The sequence below is a fragment of the Heterodontus francisci genome, chromosome 35, assembly GCF_036365525.1.
Source record: "Heterodontus francisci isolate sHetFra1 chromosome 35, sHetFra1.hap1, whole genome shotgun sequence".
Lineage (NCBI taxonomy): Eukaryota > Metazoa > Chordata > Chondrichthyes > Heterodontiformes > Heterodontidae > Heterodontus > Heterodontus francisci.
Window position 1 is genome coordinate 17,670,077 of NC_090405.1, and position 20,210 is coordinate 17,690,286.

At 44.6% G+C, this 20,210-nt stretch overlaps 1 non-coding gene across 1 annotated transcript; it reads left to right on the forward strand.

The window, feature by feature from the left end:
- Positions 1–17,007: 17,007 nt before the first annotated feature.
- On the forward strand, positions 17,008–17,089 carry trnas-gcu (transfer RNA serine (anticodon GCU)). The gene has a single exon. It is a non-coding gene; the product is annotated as a tRNA-Ser (tRNA).
- The last annotated feature ends 3,121 nt before the right edge of the window (positions 17,090–20,210 follow it).

Below are 20,210 nucleotides of genomic sequence, written 5' to 3' on the forward strand. Positions count from 1 at the left end.
CAATGTTTGCATCACGCATGTTTTGAGCCCTTGTTGAGCTCGACTATGGAGGACTCACTGTCCAGTTCCTCCATGACAGGGAAGTCTGGAATGGCACTGAGAGCTACTTCAATGACAATGTTCTCCATTATGTAGAGTTCAAGGTAATGCTCCACTCACCTTTCCATCTGCTTGTTAGGTTCAGTGATGATCACCCCTCTCTTTGTCTTCAAAAGGTGCTGATTTAGTTACTACTGGGCCCATTGCTTTCTTCATTCCTTCATACATCCCTCTAGCATCCCCGGATTCATCAGCAGAGTTGTAACCAGTATTGATTGGTGCAGTGCCGAGCAGTCTGCAGAGACTTGTTTCTGGCAGCTCTGAGAGCATTTAGATGTTGTTTGCTGGGGACTTGTTTGTAGTTCATGAGGGCTCTCCTCTTAGTTACAGTAACTGACTCCATTTCAGTCCAATAAGCCTCAAACCAGTCAGCATTCCTCCCATCTCTTTTCCTATACACAGTGAGTGCAGAGTTATAGATGGTGGTGTGCAGATGATTCCACTTTGACACTGCACTGAGGCCTTGAGCATTGTTGTCTGAAAGAGCCTGATCGAGGATGTTGAGGAACTCCTGGGTCCTTTCTGGATCAGTGGTTTGGCAAGTGTTGATCAGAAGACGAGCTTTCATCATGGATGGATGAAGCTTCCTTGGCTGAAGCCTGACCTTGTTACACACCGGGGAGTGGTCAGTGTCACAGTCAGCGCTGTGATAGCTGCGAGTGATGAGGACACTGCTGAGGGTGTTATGTCTGGTGAAGATAAGGTCTAGCTGGTGCCAATGGCATGATCTCGGATGTCTCCAGGACACCTTGTGGCACAGCTTGACCTGGAAGTAGCTGTTCATCACACAGAATCCATGGTGACAGCATAGCTCCAGCAACCTCTGTCCATTTTCGTTCATCTTGCCAATCCCCTGGTGCCCTATGCACATTGGCAAAGCTGTGTAGTCAGTACCCAAGCTTGTGTTGAAGTCTCCTAGAAGGTACAATCCCTCAGTGCTGGGAATTCTACTGATGGCAGTGTCAAGTGTCACATAGAATTGATCCTTGACATCTGGGGTGGAGGTGAGTGTCGGGACATAGATGCACATGAGATTAACTGGGCCCACAATTGTTGACAAGTGAAGAGTAAGAAGTCTCTCTGAGCCTACTGTGGGTGGTTCACTCATCTCAAGTGGCGTGTATTTTACTGTGAAACCCACTCCATGCTCACGAGTTGCCTCTTGGGCTTTCCCCTGCCAGAAGAAGGTGTAGTGTTTCTCTTTGAGGGATCCACTTTGAACGAGTCTAGTTTCTTGCAGCACAGCAATGTCCACATTGAGCCTTGTGAGTTCCTTGTCGATCACAACTGTCTTGTGTGTGTCATCAACCTGCAGAAGGTTGTCGGTAAGGCCAGGACACATGGTCCTCACATTCCAGCTTGTGATGCGAAGGACTGGTGTCTTCTTTGTTGTGTTTGTTTTTCTTGGTGCATAGATTATCGAACCGCCTGTTGAGAGATGACTCTCTAAGCTCCAAGCACCCATTGAAGCAAGCAGGTCGTGGCTTCACAGCACCTAACTGACTGGGGGCTGCCCAGCTTGGAGTGAATGGTAGCTATCCAATGAGACACTAAGAGCTCTCCCACTGTCCGAAGTAACCCCTGGCGCTCATACTCTACACCAATTGAATGAGAGCTTATAATCAGTAACTGTTTATTCCCGGGTTGTGCTCATGTTTAACCACGAAGCTGGAGTGTCCTCTCTAGGGCACAGGCCTGGGCAAACAGTATGGAGACCCTGAGCATCAGGACCCCCTCTCAGCATTGCTCGTATTGTCCAAAGGAAAGGAAAAACCAGTACTGTTTGTTACCAGTTCTGCTGTAGGAGTTGCTGGAAAACTGCCTGATAAGTAACAGGTAACTGCCTCCAGGACTCCACTCCGGATTTACTGTCCAGGTTTACTCCCTCAGCCTTCTTATTTATTTATTTAGAGATACAGTACTGAAACAGGCCCTTCCCGCCCACCGAGTCTGTGCCGACCATCAACCACCCATTTATACTAATCCTACATTAATCCCATATTCCTACCACATCCCCTCAATTCCCCTACCACCTACCTACACTAGGGGAAATTTACAATGGCCAATTTACCTATCAACCTGCAAGTCTTTGGCTGTGGGAGGAAACCAGAGCACCCGGCAGAAACCCACGCAGTCACAGGGAGAACTTGTAAACTCTGCACAGGCAGTAACCAGAATCGAACGCGGGTCACTAGAGGTGTGAGGCTGCGGTGCTAACCACTGCGCCACTGTGTCTTCTCGAGACACCCCTTGAGAAGTGAGACTTTTTGCCCAGAGATGGGGCTCTGTTTCTTGGCATCAGGATGGAACCACACACCAGTGGGCCTGTATGACATGCACAAGGATATCACACACTGCCCCATCTCTGGTACAGATCAGAGTCAGACACTGAACAGATTGCAACCCACAAGGACATCACAACCTTCCCGCTCTCTGGGACAGGTCAGTGTGATACACCAAACAAACAGCACCCCACAGGGACCTCATAAATGCCACGTCCCTGTGACAGATCAAGGTCAGACACTGCAAATATTGCAACCACAGGAACATCACAAATTGCCCCATCCCTCGGACAGCTCGGGGTCTGACATTGAACATATTGCAACAACAAGGACATTACTGTATAACTCCCTCCATTCTGAAAAACAAGCATTCACCCTACTTTTTACCCTGCAGCCAATTTTGGATCCACACTGCCACTGCCCCTTTAATCCCATCTGCTTGAATTTTGTTAGCAAGTCATAGAGACATGCAAAACTGAAACAGGCCCTACGGCCCACTGAGTCTGTGCTGACCAACCACCACCCATTTATAGTAATCCTACAACATAATCCCATATTCCCTACCACATCCCCACCATTCTCTTACCTACACTTGGAGCAATTTACAACAGCCAATTTACCTATCAACCTGCAGTCTTTGCTTGTGGGAGGAAACCGGAGCACCCAGCAGAAACACACACAGTCACAGGGAGAACTTGCAAACTCTGCACAGGCAGTACCCAGAACTGAACCTGGGTTGCGAGAGCTGTGAGGTTGCAGTGCCAACCACTGTGCCATTGTGCTGCCCCAAGTCTAGTTTATGGTATCTTTTCAAACACAATTTTGATGTCCAGACACGTACCATCAACCTCACCACCCTCGTCAACTCTCTCTGAAACTTCATCAAAGAAATTAATTCATTAATTATTTCAGACACAATCTTCTGTTAACCAATCTGTACTGGCTGTCGTTTATTAGCCCATGTTCTACCAAGTGACAGTTAATTTCCTCCTGGATAATTGTCTCTAAAAGTTTCCCCACCACCGACATTAGACTAATTGGTCTGTAGTTCCTGGGTTTATCTCTCTTTTTAAACAGGGCTGTAATATTCACAACCCTTGCAGACTTATCTTTTAATTCTGGAAAGTCTATTGCAGACAATCACTTTGGGCATGACTTTAACCAATTAAAGCAACAGGATACTTGATTAATAAGTCCAGAACTTTTATTGAGTAAAATAGTACTTAATAATTGAAAGTAAAATTATACTTAACAAACTTGGGGAATATAACTTTACAGCTCTGGGGACTGGTCGAGCTTGGTCTCAGAGTGTCACGGTCCTCTTTGTCCAGTCTAGATCCCTCGTCAGATGGAGAACTTGGTTGATGATCTGAGTCTTTACCCCTGAGATCTTCTAGTGTTCCTGCACACTGAAACCTTACAAGATCCCTACTTCTAACCCCTGGATGGCCATCACACCACCATGTAAAATAATAATTGGTCCTAGCTGTTGCTAGGTACATTTAATTAGTTCTTAATAATGTCTTCCACTAACAGTCACCTGTCCTCAGAATCTCAGACATGAGTACAATGGAATGGTTTCACACTGTCTCCCAATCTGATCTGAAACAAGTTTCCTGTTCATTAAATCTAGGCTCTTGAAGGTCACGATGTACCATACCATGGGTTTTATCAGGGGTCCGAGAAAGGTCCATTGTTTGAATACATTTAGCTGAAACTGTCCTTTCCCACACAGACACAGAAACTCACAGTAATTAGATTGAACTAACTTTAAATGAAAACCCATTCTCTCTAAAATGATTATTGATTCATTAATTATAACTCAATCAAGGTTCATTACTTTTACAATCATCTGTTTCAGGATGGGTAGCTACTCATTAATTATACAGGATATAAACGTTAGTACTGAACACAAAATGGTTCCTTTGGTCAAGTGTTCATCATAAAATGGCTTTCTTCACGTTGTTAGTTATGACAATGGATACATGATAAAAATGGTCAAGTTAAACTGAGATCGAACTCCCCAAGCTTACCTCCATCCTCCAGTCCTCTGGCATCATTCCCATATTCAAGGAGGATTGAAAGATTGTGGTTCGAGTCTCTGCTATTTCCACCCTGACTTCCCTCAGCAACCCAGGATGCAGCCCATCCAGACCGGGTGACCTTTCTACTGTGAGCACTGCTAACCTTGTAATTGTCTCCTCTTTATCTATTTTCATCCCCTCCAAATTCTCCACTTCCTCCTCCTTCACTGTGACATTTGCAGCACCCGTTTGTTTTGTGATGACAGATGAAATGTACTTAATTCGTACTTCAGCCACACCCTCTGCCTCCACAGGATCTCCTAATTGACCCACCCTTTCATTGACTGTCCATATGTTGGTAAAAGACTTCACTGTTCCCAGTTATGTGACCTGCTAATCTTTTCTCATACATTCTCTTGCTGATCTCATTTCCTTTTACAGCTCTCCTCTGTACTTTCTGTATTCTGCTTGTTTCTCTACTGCATATGAATCCTCACATGATTTTTCAGTGAATGGTTTTTGAACTATTTTGTAAAAGGATTTAGTTTTGTAAATTTCTCCCGAGCTCCCCTCATGGTCAGGCAGAAAGTTTAACTGCTGTGTTTTCAAACAGCAACAGCTTTATTTGAAAAGCCAGTGGGACAGGATTCCGGGTTTTAATCCAGTCACAAATCTGGTTCTGATGTCTTGTGGCTCCAGCTGTCACATGACCTGTCAGAGGATGACCTCATAATTGACCCAGTCATGGAGGTGTGGGTTGATGTTTAAATTGTTTCAAAATAATTTTCCAGAAGGACAATCAAAATGAATCGATATATAAAAGGTAGATTTTGTGAATTTGTGCTCCCAGTGGAAATTCTTGCAGAGTCTGCTGGTTTTCATATCCCCAATTCCCCACAGGAAGCTCTGTGCTCGGAGTCTGTATTCATTACATCAACATTATACAGAATCATTTCATGGGAGACCCCAGTGTGAATTGTAGACAGGTGGGTCAGTTTTAACTTTCAAAGTAACACAGAAGCAAAATACTGCTGATACTGGAAATCTGAAATAAAAACAGAAAATGCTGGAAATACTCAGCAGGTCTGGCAGCATCTGTGGAGAGAGAAGCAAAGTTAACGTTTCAGATCTGTGACCTTTCATCAGAACTGAGCTGAAATTGTCTGAGGGACTGAGATTGTGGAATCAATTTCAGGGTCAAAGACATTGTACTTGGTAAGGATAGGAAGATGGAGATTATTAAGTACAGTGCAAAAATATAGATACTTTTACATTATTTTAATCAAAATTGATTTAAACTTTGTGCTCATGAATCCTATCTTTTGATCACAATGACACTGATAACAATGGAAAAAGCAAGACTTGCATTTCACGACCACAGGACATTGCAAACCCTTTTACAGCCAATGAAGGAAGGACTTTTCAAGTGTAGTCACTCAACAGTACAATAGAGTACCCGACAATAAAGATGTATAAGATTCTCACCACACAACTGCCAGACAATGACCATCCCAAACAAGAGAGAATCTAACCATCTCCCTTTGACATTCAATGGCATTACCATCGCTGAATCCCCCACTCTCAACAACCTGGGGGTTACCATTGAGCAGAAACTGAACTGCAGTAGCCATATAAATATTATGGCTACAAGAGCAGGTCAGAGACTAGGAATCCTGCGGCAAGTAACTCACCTCCTGACTCCCCAAAGCCTGTACACTAGTCAGGGGTATGATGGAATACTCTCCACTTGTCTGGCTGGGTGCAGCTCCAACAATACTCAAGAAACTCAACAGGACAAAGCAGCCCGCTTGATTGGCACCCCATTTACAACATTCATGCCCTCCATCACTGGCACACAGTGGCAGCAGTGTGTACCATCCACAAGATGCACTGCAGCAATGTGCCAAGGCTCCTGAGACAGCACCTTCCAAACCCGCGACCTTTATCACCGAGAAGGACAAGGGCAGCAGATGCATGGGAACACCACAACCTGCAAGTTCCCCTCCAAGCCACACACCATCCTGAATTGTAACTGTATCACCGTTCCTTCACTGTTGCTGGGTCAAAATCCTGGAACTCTCTTCATAACAGCAGCACATGGACTGCAGTGGTTCAAGAAGGCAGCTCAGCACCACCTTCTCAAGGCAATTAGGGATGGATAATAAATGCTGGCCCAGCCAGCGACACCCACCTCCCATGAATGAATTAAAAAATTGATAATATCCTGTAATCCTCCAAAGTAGAAAATACAGATGGAAATGAAAAGTAATAAAACACAGTCAGCATGGATTTCATAAAGAAAGACTTGATGAACCTTATCTTTGAAAAATCAACAGCAAGAGTAATATAGCAGATGTAGAAGAGTTTAAGTTAATAAAGCCTCATCCATTTATGTGCTTGAACCATCAAATTGTGGGTTAACAAACAAACACACTAATTGACAGAGCTGGGTGTTGTGCTTTCGAAATTACCCGAAAGCAGGGTGTTAATGAGTTAAAGCTTCAGGTTGCTGCAACCAGAATAGCCATTGTCCACGATCAGTTTTACTGTTATAAATAAAGATGGAACATTCATTGTGAATCTATAGAAACAGTCTGGTCCTGCACACTGCAGACACATCCACGTCATCACCAACCAGCTCTCCTATAATTGGTGCAGTTATTTGACTTTTCCCCATTAGCTCCATGGAATTACTTTTAAAAGATTTTAAATTACAAGCAGTTTTGTTAATGTTCAGCCTTTGAGAAGAAATCATTCCCTGGCCACAGTGGAGAGAGCATTGAATAAAAAACAGTAGACTACCAGGTAACACAGTGAAAGCTCATCAGCTAATCTATAATTACTTACTTTTCTTATTTTTGCTCTTGCTATTTGGTTTTTCATCATTTTCAGCTCCTGACTGTGGATATTATTGTGATTAAATGTGAAAAGATGCACTGTGTCTCAGCCCCAGTATATTGACTCTTTCTCTGTACAGTGCTGTATACACTCAGATACTGACACTGTCTCTCCCTCCCTCAACTTTCCAGCCCTGACATTGCAGAAAGCGCTGCTCAGAGTTACACATTCTGACTGTTTGCAGTTGATTAGTGAGAGATTATTAACGTATCCTCCTGCAGCGCTGCCTCGGTTAATAACAGCAGATCTAAGTCACATTTCAGATACAGAAACAGATGCATCAATTATTCACTCTTTCCCAGAGTGAGTGAGGCCGGGACAAGCAGCAACATTCCAGCCCCACGCTCTGCAATTACCCAGCACCAGCGGAAAGCAGTGAATACAGATTTAATCAGTGGGTTAATGTCCATTACAGGGATGCAAGATTCCACGGCCCAGGACAAACATCCCCATACACCGAGAACAAGCTCAGGAAAACCCGGGGGAGTTACTATCCCAATCACTGAGCATTCCAGTAACATTGAACAAGTTCCTGAACTGAGTGAACCTTTCAAAGTACAGAAGTGAAGACGAGGTCAAAAAGGTCTGAACAGTTGAGGTGACTGAGCGGTTTCAGCTTCTCTGTTCAGGTTGCAGCTTTCACTGGAGGCATGTGTTTAAATCCCACTTCTGACAACTTGATTTTCAGTTACTTTGCAGAGCTTCCTTGAAGGTTTGAGGTAGAGTAAATACTGAGGAACTGTTTCTAACTGCTGAAAGGTCAATAACCGAAGGTTATAGATTTAAGGTGACTCACAAAACCAGAAGGAACTTGAGGAAAAATTCCTTTCTGCAACATGTGGTTAGGATTTCAGTTATGTGGATAGATTGGAGAAGCTGGGGTTGTTCTCCTTCGAGAGGAGATTTGATAGAGGTGTTCACAATCATGAGGGGTCGTGACAGACCCGATAGAAACTGTTGGTAGAAGGATTGAGACTCAGGTAAAAGCTGTGGCTCAGTTGGTCACACTCACCTCGAAATCACAAGCTTCTGGGTTCAGATTTCACAGCTGACACTCCAGTACAGCACTGAGGGTGTTGAAGGTGCTGCCTTTCAGGTGTAATGTTAAACCAAGACCTGGTCTGCATGTTTGGGTGAATCTAAAAGATCCCATGCTGCAATTTCAAACAAGTGAAGAGCAATTCTCCCTGGTGTTGTGATCAATATTTGCCCCTCAATCAGATCAGTTGGTCATTGTCACATTGCTGTTTGTGAATATCAGCTGCTGCATTTCTGACATTACAACAGTGATTACACTTCAAAAGTATTTCATTGTCTACAAAGTGCTTTGATATGTCCAGTGGTCTTGAAAGGTGCTATATAAATGCAAGTCTTTTCTTTCTTTATCACAACACATTACTGTGTAAAAATGGTTCCTCATGTCATCTCTGGTGCTTCTGCCAATCACCTGATATCTGTGTCCTCTGCTTACTGACCCTTTTACCACTGGAAACAGTTTCTCCTTATTTAAAGTATTGAAAACCTCCATGATTTTGAACAAATGTGTCAAAACTCTTCTGAATTTTCTCTGCTGCAAGGAGAACAACCCCAGCTTCTCCAATCTCTCCACATAACTGAAATCCCTCACCCTGCTACCATTGTGGTAAATCTCTTTTTCATTCTTTCCTGGGATGTGGGCACTGCTGACACAATGTGATTCCTTTCAACGGAGCGGCCCGCTGACATCATCGGACTGTGCCAAGCTGTGCATAGGCACAGCTACATCTTGCCAGGATTAAGTGGCACATGCGTAGGATGATGTCATTGCGCAGCGCCAAGATCATCGCATATCCGCGCTTGGTCCATCTTCGCACATGAGCGCTAAAGCATCATCGGGTATCCAGCCCCTCACTCAGCTGGAGGAAGCGGCTGAATAGGAGACTTTGAGGCTGGAGCTCTCCCCCCTCGGCAACTCGCTCCAGGCCTCGACGCTTCCTCCCCTCAGCCGCTCGCTCCACACCTCGATGCTCCCCTGGACAATTGTTCCCCACTCGCGTCATCCAGCTCTATGGCCGCTTGCTCTCTGCCCCCCAACCCCCGCTCCAGCCGCTAGCTCTCGGCCGTGCCACTTCCCTCCTCTAGGCCACTCACTACTCACTCCTACGTTACACTTTGCAGCCCACCTTGCTTCTTCGGGCGGCGCGTGGAGACTGGACAAACGTGGGAGCAAGTGGCCGAGAGAAGGGAAGCAGCGCAGCCTAGAGCTAGCGGCTGGAGAGGAGGGGGGTGGGGAGTGAGCGAACGACTGGAGAATGGGGTGACATGATCGGGAGACAATCGGCCAGGGAAATAGGGGGGGGGAGCAGCGAGGTCTGGAGCGAGCGACTGTGGAGGGTGGAAGCGGCCGGTGCAAAGCAGGGGGAGAAAGCGAGTTGTGCCACCTAGTGGTTGCGTTGTCGGCTAACGCAGCCTTGATTGTCCATCCTTAATTGCCCTTGAGAAGGTGGTGGTGAGCTGCCTTTTTGGAGCTGCTGCAGTCCACGTGCTGTACGTAAACCCACAGTGCTGTTAGGAAGGGAGTTCCAAGATTTTGATCCAGTGACAGTGAAGGAATGGTGATATAGTTCCCAGTCAGGACAGTGTGTAACTTGGAGGGGAGCTTGCAGATGGTGGTGTTCCCATTCATCCAATGTCCTTCTAGGTGGTCGAGGTTGGGGGTTTGGAAGGTGCTGTCGAAGGAGGCTTGGTGAGTTGCTGCAGTGCATCTTGTAGATGGTACACACTGCTGCCACTGTTCACTGGTGGTGCAGGAAGTGAATATTTAAAGTAGTGGATGGAGTGCTGATCAAGTGATCTGCTTTGTCCTGGATGGTGTTGAGTTTCTTTGGTGTTGTTGGAGCTCCACTCATCCAGGCAAGTGGGGAGTATTACATCACACTCCTGACTTGTGCCTTGTAGATGGTGGACAGGAGGTGAGTTACTTACAGCAGAATTCCCAGCCTCTGACCTGCTCTTGTAGCTACGGTATTTATATGACTGATCCAATTCAGTTTCTGCTCATTGGTAACCCCCCGGATGTTGATTGTGAAGGATTCAGCAATGGTAATGTCATTGACTGTCAAGGGGAGATGGTTAGATTCACTCTTGTTGGAAATGGTCATTGCCTGGCATTTTTGTGGCGTGCATGTTACTTGCCACTTATCAGTCCAAGCCCAATCTTGCCCAGGTCTCTCTACATGTGGACACAGACTGCTTCAGTATCTGAGGAGTTACTAATGCAACTGAACATTTTGCAATCATCAGTGAACATTTCCACTTCTGACCTTATGATGGAAGGAAGTTTATTGATGAAGCAACTGAAGATGGTTGGGGCCTAGGACACTACCCTGAGGAACTCCTGAGCGATGTCTGGTACTGAGATGATTGGCCACCAACAACCAGCACCATATTCCTTTGCGCAAGGTATGCCTCCAACCAGTGGAGATTTTTCTCCTTGATTGCCATTGACTTCAATTCTGCAAGGGTTCCTTGATGCCCTTGGCAAGAGCAGTCACTGTCACCTCACCTCACCTCCTGAATTCAGCTCTTCTGTCCATATTTTGGCCAAGGCCATAATGAGGTCAGGAACTAAGTGGCCCTGGCGGAACCCAAAATGAGCATTGGTGAGTAGGTTATGGCTGTGCAAGTGCTTCTTGATAGCACTGTCAACGACACCTTCCATCACTTTACTGATGATAAAGAGGAGGCTGATGGGGCAGGAATTGACCGGGTTGGATTTGTCCTGCCTTTTGTATACAGAACATACCTGGGCAATTTTCCACATTGCTGGGTAGATGCCAGTGTTGTAGCTTGGCGGGCAGCGTGGCTAGTTCTGGAGCACAAGTCTTCAGCACTGCAGCCAGGATGTTGTCAGTATCCAGAGCCTTCAGCCATTTCTTGGTATCATGTGGAGTGAAGTGGATTTAGCTGAAGATTGGCACCTGTGATGCTGGGGACCTCAGGAGGAGGCCGAGATTGATCATCTACTTGGCACTTTTGGCTGAAGATGGTTGCAAATGATTCAACCTTGTATTTTGCACTGATATACTGGTCTCCCCTATCATTAAGGATGGGGATATTTGTGGAGCCTCGTCCTCTTGTTAATTGTTTAATTATCCACCACCATTCAGGACTGGATGTGGCAGGACTGCAGAGCTTTGATCTGATCTGTTGGTTGTGAGATCACTCAGCTCTGTCTATTGCATGCTGCTTCCGCTATATGACATGCAAGTGATCCTGTGTTGTAGCTTCACTCATTTTTAGGTCTGCTTGGTGCTGTTCCTGACATGCCCTCTTGCACACTTCATTGAACCACTATTGCTCCCTTGGCTTGATGGTAATGGTAGAGTGAGGGATATGTCAGGCCATGAGGTAACATATTGTGTTTAAATACAATTCTGCTGCTGCTGATGACCCGCAGTGTCTCATGGATGCCCAGTTTTGAGCTGCCAGATCTGTTCATTTCTTCCCTCAGATATAATTGAAAAAAAAATTCTGAAGAAATGCATGAACTAAATAAAAAGGAGAGAGAAATAAATACTGACAAAATCGATGGCAGCATTTGGAAGGTAAAAAGATTTCAGTTTTATTATTGATGAGTGAGAGGAATATATCACACTTTGGGGCTTCTGGAAGTGGATTTACTGATAATCTGGGGAATTGATTGGAAACTGCTTCATAGTTGGTGGAACAAACTCCCGCCCTTGGGGTGGAGCCAACAGCTGCATCCGTCCAATAACAGACAGAGTAGAAGTACTGTACCAGGCCTTGTTAGCTCAGTTGGTAGAGCATGAGACTTTTAATCTCAGGGTCTTGGATTTGAGACCCTTGTTGTGTGGTTGTTCTTCCCTTTTTCAGTCTTCATCAGCAGAGAGTTCAAGGAGTGTTTGAAATTAAATTCAACAACATCACCAGATTTCAACTACTCCCACCCCGCCCCCTCCCAGTGTAATTGACAGGACTCTCAACCTCTGCCTTCCCCCTTCCCCTCCCTCCCAGAACTGCGACAGGGTTCCCCTTGTCCTCACTTTCCACCCCACCTGCCTCCACATCCAAAGGATCATCCTCCACCATTTCCGCCACCTCCAGCGTGATGCCACCACCAAACGCATCCTCCCCTCCCCTGTCAGCATTCCGAAGGGATTGTTCCCTCCGCGACACCCTGGTCCACTCCTCCATTACCCCAACACCTCGTCCCCTTCCCAAGGCACCTTCCCATGCAATCGCAGGAGATATAATACCTGCCCTTTTCCCTCCTCTCTGCTCATTATCTAAAGCCCCAAACACTCCTTTTAGGTGAAGCAGCGATTTACTTGTACTTCTTTCAATTATGTATACTGTATTCACTGCTCACAATGCGGTCTCCTCTAATCTGGGGAGACCAAACGCAAATTAGATGGAACACCTCTGCTCAGGCCAAAAGCATGATCCTGAGTTTCTGGTTGCTTGCCATTTCAACACTCCCCCCTGCTCTCATGTCAACATTTCTGTCTTTGGCCTGTTCCAGTGTTCCAGTGAAAATCAACCCAAGCTCGAGGAGCAGCACCTGACCTTTTGATTCAGCACTCTACAGCCTTGTGGATTGAACATTGTGTTCAATAACATCAGAGCATGACTGGTGTCAGGCAACCACAAGCATTAACACACTCTTTGCCTTTGTCCCAGGACAGCTTTGTTATTTAATCTCTCCTGCCCTCTGCACTATCAAACAAATTCCCCTTTGTTCTCTCTCACATGCCCCTCCGCTTCACTTGTTTAAAACCTAATTCTTTTCTAACCTGTGTCAGTTCTGATGAAAGGTCACAGACCAGAAACGTTAACTCTGTTTCTCTCACCACAGATGCTGCCAGAGCTATTGAGTATTTCCAGCACTTTTTGTTTTTATTTCAGATTTCCAGCATCTGCAGTATTTTGCTTTTATTGTGTCAGAAAGTCTTTCCTTGATTCAGGACTCTTACCTCTCTCCAGAATCTCTCTGCTAAAGATTGAACTTTATCTCATTTCACTCATAGCTCAGGGTCAGTGTGGCACAGTGGGACTTCTGACTGTCTCCCACTTCACAATCCATCAGTACTGAGAAAACAATGGGGAATATTACTCACATGTTGTGTTCTGTAACTTTTTACAAACACTTTAATTGTCTTTAATTCACTTTAATGACACATATTGTCTTCCAAAGCAGTGACAGAATGGTGGCTTTCGTGTGTTGTTGAAATAGCTTTGTTGAGTTCGTGCTGTACGAACAGTTAAACAGTTCTTGGTTCAATCCCAGGTTTTGGCACTTTCAACCTCTCCTGTGTCTTTTTCTTTGGCTCCAATTGTCAAGCTGCATGATTTACTCTGAAATTAGCACCAGCGAACCAAGGCACCAGCGAGCATGAGGAGCTGAAATTAGCACAGATCAAATCCACTTAATATTTCTGACTGAAGATGGTTGCAAATGCTTCAGCTTCATCTTTTGCACTGACGTACTCAGCACCACCATCATTGAGGATGTGAATGTTTTTGGAGCTTCCTCATCTTGTTAGTTATTTACTTATCCACCACCATTCACGACTGGATGTGGCAGGACTGTGGAGCTGTGATCTGATCCTGAGGGAGATATCCGTGCGTGGAGTGGCGGGATGTATGGAGAGTGATCCTGAAGAGGGTGTCCGAGCCTGGAGTGGAAGCTTTCCGTGGAGGTGCAGGAGTAGGCCATTCAGCCTCACTGTTTTACAAAGGTTTATCATAACTTATTTGCTTTTACTCTATGCCTCTATTAATAAAGCCAAGTGTCCTGTTTGCTCTTAGCAACCTTTTCAAACCTTGATCAAAAAAGATTGGTGTACATGGTCTCATTCTTCCTCCTAAACTGTATCACTTCACAATTCTCTGTGTAAAATTTTATCTGTTGTGTGAAAGCCCATTTTACCAGTGTGTTTAAGTTCCTCTGCAGTGTGTTACTGTCACTGGCATCGGACGAAATTCACGAGCATTCTTTGATGCTATCTCCGTGGAAAGAGCAATCTTACACACTCGCTCAAATTGGGATTTTGTGTGTTTAGTATCTTTCCTCATCCACCAATATAAGCACAAATCTGTCTCATAATGTACGGTCTAAGAATGTGCCAATGTTGCAATGTGGTGATAAATTCTTCAGTGTCACAATGTACTCACCAACTGTTTCACTACTTTTCTGATTTCTGGATCCAAGTTTGTAGCTTTCCGTGATCTCTAGTGGCTTAGGGTTGAGCCTCACTTCAACGAAGAAACGGAAAATTATGATTTAAAGATTACACTGTCAATCATTCACATCTCTGTCTTCTCCTGAACTTCGAGTTCAAATTTGTTTGTGAAGTTGATTAACACGTTAAGACAGCACAGTCTTTGTCTTTGTGAAGGAAGTGATTTGGGAATGGCTGTTTGAAACTGTCCCTTCTTGCACAGAAATTCAGTGCAAATACTTGATCACTCACAATTTCCTTGAGAGAAATTTGTTCACAATCGCATTCGACACGGAAACTGCCTCAGCATTAATCTCACTGAAGCAGAATGTGACCGTGTTGTATGTTTCAGAATGTTGGTGCCGTTATTTGTCGCTTTTAACCGAGACTGCGAGACAGGGCAAGTTTGATCCGAGGTTGGAATATATTATCATTCAGGAGCAAGAAAAATCAAAAGGAACAAAATAAGAAAACCCAGTCTCTGGATTTGAGAATCTGTAGATCCGCTTTGGGAAAGTGAATCAGAGCAGAATGAAGGGTGAACTGTCCAGAAGAGATGAAGACACAGCTCAGTCAACACGTTCCCCTGGTTTATGATGCTGGAACATTCCTCACACAGAAATGATTCAACCCAATGACAAACATTCTTCCAGCTGATAATTTATGCTACTGATTTAAGGACTGTCTCATGTGGTTACCGAGTGACGACGAGAAGATATTAAACTTTGTTCTATTCAATCTAGCTGTGATGAAGTTTGAATTTTTCTACCTTTTATAAACAGTATTTGAAGGGTCTCGGTAACAATGTTCAGTGTTGATGAGAGTGGGGTCTGGGTGAGAAGCTGCTGAGTGTGACAGGGTCAGGACTGGATGCAGGAAGTTCTCTGACAGTCTCCCTCTTTCTCTCTAATGGGTTTGAGTTGATTTACGACTGGTAGCTTTTATTTTACTTTTCTTATTTAGAGATACAGCACTGAAACAGGCCCTTCGGCCCACCGAGTCTGTGCCAACCAGCAACCACCCATTTATACTAATCCTACATTAATCCCATATTCTCTACCACATCCCCACCATTCTCCTACCACGTACCTACACGAGGGACAATTTACAATGGCCAATTTACCTATCAACCTGCAAGTCTTTTGGAGGTGGGAGGAAACCAGAGCACCCGGCGGAAACCCACACAGACACAGGGAGAACTTGCAAACTCCACACAGGCAGTACCCAGAACTGAATCCTGGTCGCTGGAACTGTGAGGCTGCGGTGCTAACCATTGCGCCACTGTGCTGCTGTTGGTGTTTTGATAAATGAAGGAAGTTCCCTCCACCCATTTTTTTTGGACAGACAGTGTGGCATAAGGATGTAAAGGGTTAATGCTGAAGACAGTGGGATCAACCCCTCCCACTGTCAGAGTGATGATGGAACAGTCACATGAGATGAAGTTTGGGAGAAGAGAGAGCAGCACCAAGGATGCTAGCTTAGCAGGCTTGATGAGTGTGTATTGAGTATTGAGTAAATTAGAAAAGAGTTCTTAGTTCTTTCAGCAGGAACTGTGTCCAGAAAATATCGAGAAACTCACAATTTTATTATTCAGGAGTCGGAACACAGATATTAATTCCAAGTGACAGTTCTGGGACCAATTAACAAAAAAAGTAGAGAATAATATTGCTGACTGATTGAAATCCCCCAGTGCGGAGACAGTTAAACAGGTGATCTGTTGGGGCATCCTTCGATCCAAGGTTTCAGCAACATTTAATCTCCCTTTTTGGTGAAATTCTCTTTTATTTGCAACTTTTTTTTATCAGCTTTGATGGGTGAGTGAAAAAACTGAAAAAATTGAACAGTTCCATCCTTTCTTTTCTTCCTTCTTCTCTTCTTTCCATCAGTTTCTCTTTTCTGTCCCAGATCAATATAATGATGAGAATCCCAATTTAATCTGCTGTTTCTGGTGTTTTATCCATTCCAATCAAAATTTCAACATTCCAATCAAATCTATTTGTTATTCCACAGTGTCTCTCCATGTGTTTTATTCTGTTGTATTCTCTCACAGTCTGTTTGATGATCAATGTTACATCTCACTCTCTGTTCTGGTGAAGATCAGAAGCAGTGATATCTGTTTACACCACCCGACAAGTCGGCCTGATGCTGTGCCTCGCTGATCATGTGGAGTTAAAGCAATTCTTCCAGTCAGTTAGTTCAGTTGTCATTTCATGAGAAATTCGGTCATCATGACTTCGTGAGTGACCTAATGTTTCAGGTGTCTGAGTGATGTTAATCATGATGTGATGAAATGATTGTATGTTCCAGTCTTTCCGTGGTGGGTTTTCACACTGAGTAGAAACGTGTTGGACATGGTCTGGAAATGTTTCACACCGCTCCATTCCCAACTTCATTTACTGACAGAAGATATATTTCCATCATTCCACAGCTGGCTGCACAGCCAGAAGCTGTGCTGAAGGTGACAGCCATATCTGTGCAACTGACAAGGTGGCTGAGAGGTTAAGGCGATGGACTGCTAATCCATTGTGCTCTGCACACGTGGGTTTGAATCCCATCCTTGTTGCTAGTTTATGAACTGTTTTGTGTATTGTTTATGTTGTGTGAGTTTATTTGTGAAGTCAGCCTCGAAACCTGTTCTTGTCAATGTCCAGACAGTGATTCCAGAATTGTTTATACTTTATTAAAATTGAGACAGACAATTGGAATTCTTCACCCAAACTGCACTGGAATGAAGATCAAATAGGGATCAATAAACGGAGCAGGATTTTTCCTCCCCTCCTTCCTTCCATCTTTACTTTCTCTGGATTTGCACCAAGTGAAAGACAAATGGGAAAAGCAAATGGCGAGGGAGCAGATGCAGAAAATTATCCTTTGGCAAGAAATTTATTTTCAAATCTTCTTGATAGATTAAGTGAGTGAGCAATGCTTTGGCAGATGGAGTTTAAAATGAGGGGTCATCTACTACCGACGATAGATCAGAGTGTTTTTTTGTAAGAGGTGAGATGTTAGAAACGGCGGAGGAGCAGAGACCCGAATACTGAATTAATAAAAGCTCGTGGACTGGTAGAAAATAATGTGAAAAGTGAACAGAATATGAAGATTGGAGCTCATGTTGCAGTGATATAAAGCTCTGTGCTCCTGAAGTAAATGTCCAAGCCCCGATTGTGGGGAATCTGTGGAGAGTGATTTGGTTTTTATTCATTTAGTTTAGTTTAGTTTAGAGATACAGCACTGAAACAGGCCCTTCGGCCCACCAAGTCTGTACCGACCATCAACCACCCACTTATACTAATCCTCCACTAATCCCATATTCCTACCACATCCCCACCTGTCCCTATATATTTCCCTACCACCTACCTATACTAGGGGCAATTTATAATGGCCAATTAACCTATCAACCTGCAAGTCTTTGGCATGTGGGAGGAAACCGGAGCACCCGGAGGAAACCCACGCAGACGCATTCTTGGGTGTGAGTATCGCTGATAAGGCGAGCATTTATTACCCATTCCTATTGCCGTTGAGAAGGTGGTGGAGAGCTGCCTTCTTGAACTGATGCAGTCCATATGGTGCAGGAACACCCACAGTGCTATTGGGGAGGGAGTTCCAGGATTGTGACCCAACAACAGTGAAGAAATGGCGATATTGTTCCAAATCAGGATGGTGAGTGACTTGGAGGGGAACCTGCAGGTAGTGAGTTCCCATGCATCTGCTGCCCTTGTCCTTCGAGTTGGTAGTGGTCACGAGTTTGGAAGGTGCTGTTGAAGGATACTTGGCGAGTTGCTGCAGTGCATATGGAGATGGTACACACTGCAGCCACTGTTTACTGGTTGTGGAGGGATTGAATGTTTAAGGTGGCGGGTTAGGTGCCGATCAAGTGCGCTGCTTTGTCCTGGATGGTGTTGAGCTTCTTGAGTGTTGTTGAGTGGGATGTATTCCATCCCACTCCTGACTTGTGCCTTGTAGATGGTGGACAGGATTTGGGGTGTCAGGAGGTGAGATACTTGCTGCAGAATTCGTAATCTCTGACCTGCGCTTATAGCCACAGCATAGATGTGACTGGTCCAGTTACGTTTCTGGTCAAGATGTTGATGGTGGGGGATTTAACGATGATAATGCTTGTGAATATCAAAAGGTAGATTTTTTTTCTCTCTCATTGGAGATGTTCACTGCTTGGCACTTGTGTGGCCAGAAGGTTGCTTGTCACTTATCAGCTCAAGCCTGAATGTTGTTCAGGTCTTGCTGCTTGCAGGCACAGATTGCTTCAGTATCTGAAGAGTTGTGATTCATCATCTAACATTCCCACCTCTGACTTATGTTGAAGAGAAAGTCATCAATGAAACAGCTGGGATGTTTGGGTCTAGGACACTACCCTGAGAAACTCCTGAGGCAATGTCCTGGGCTGAGATGATTGACCTCCACTAACCACAACATCTTGTTTTGTGCTAGGTATGACTTCAACAAGTGGAGAGTTTTCCCCCTGATTCCCAGTGACTTCAATTTTGCTAGGGATCCTTGATGCCACACTCACTCAAGGGTGGTTCAAGAAGGCAGCCCACCCCACCACCTTCTCAAGGGCAATTAAGGATGGGCAGTAAATGCTGGCCTGGCCAGCAACGCCCACATCGCATGAATGAATGAATAAAAAAGTGAAGTATCCCTTGTGTCATTGTTTTGGGAGAAAATATAACCCTGGTGGAATTGCCCCTCCCAATCACACCTCACTTCATAGAACATAGAAAATGGAGAAAATTTGTGGCTCAGAATGAGACCATTTAGCAATCGTGTCTGTGCCAGCTGAAAAAGAGCGATCCAGCCCAATCCCACTTTCTAGGTCTTGGGAATGGGATTTGTTAGACACAGTGTGAAATACATTCAAGTATTTATAAAACATTACAACATGTGAGTAATATTCCCCATTGATTTCTCAGCACTGATGGATTGTGAAGTGGGAGACAGCCAGAAGTCCCAGTGATCCACACTGACCCTGAGCTGAGAATGAAATGAGACAAAGTTCAATCTTCAGCAGTGAGATGCTGCAGAGAGGTAAGAGTCCTGAATCAAGGAGAGACTTTCTCATACGGCTGTTGAATCTCATTTCAAACACTCCTTGAACTCTCTGCCGAGGAATTCAGAGCTGGAGAATGCCTGTAAAATCAGCCTAAAGAGGAAATAAAAGACACCCACCGTGGGGCTCAAACTCAAAAACTTGAGATTCAGAGTTTCATGCTTTCATCGACTGAGCTCACCAGGCCTGAGACAGTGTCCCCGTCCTGTCTGTTATTGGACGGTGCAGCTGTTGGCTCCACCCCAGGGGCTGAATTTGTTCTGTAAACCATGAACCAGCTTCCTCTCAAATCCCAGGTTTATCAGTAAATCCTCTTACAAAATCCCCAAAGTGTGATATATTCCTCTCACTCATCCAGAATAAAAGTTACATCTTTTGCTCTTTTTACCTTCCAAACATTGACTTCCATTTTGCTCAGCATTTATTTCTCTCTCCTTTTTATGTTGTGCATTTCCTAATAAACATTTCATTTCAATTATTTATGAGGGATGAAATGAACAGAAAATATTTTCTGCAATGGTACCAGGGGTGTGGGACAGAGCGAGTGGTTCGGATCTGGAATACACTGCCTGAGAGTGTGCTGGAGGCAGATTCAATCGTGGCTTTCAAAAGGGAATTG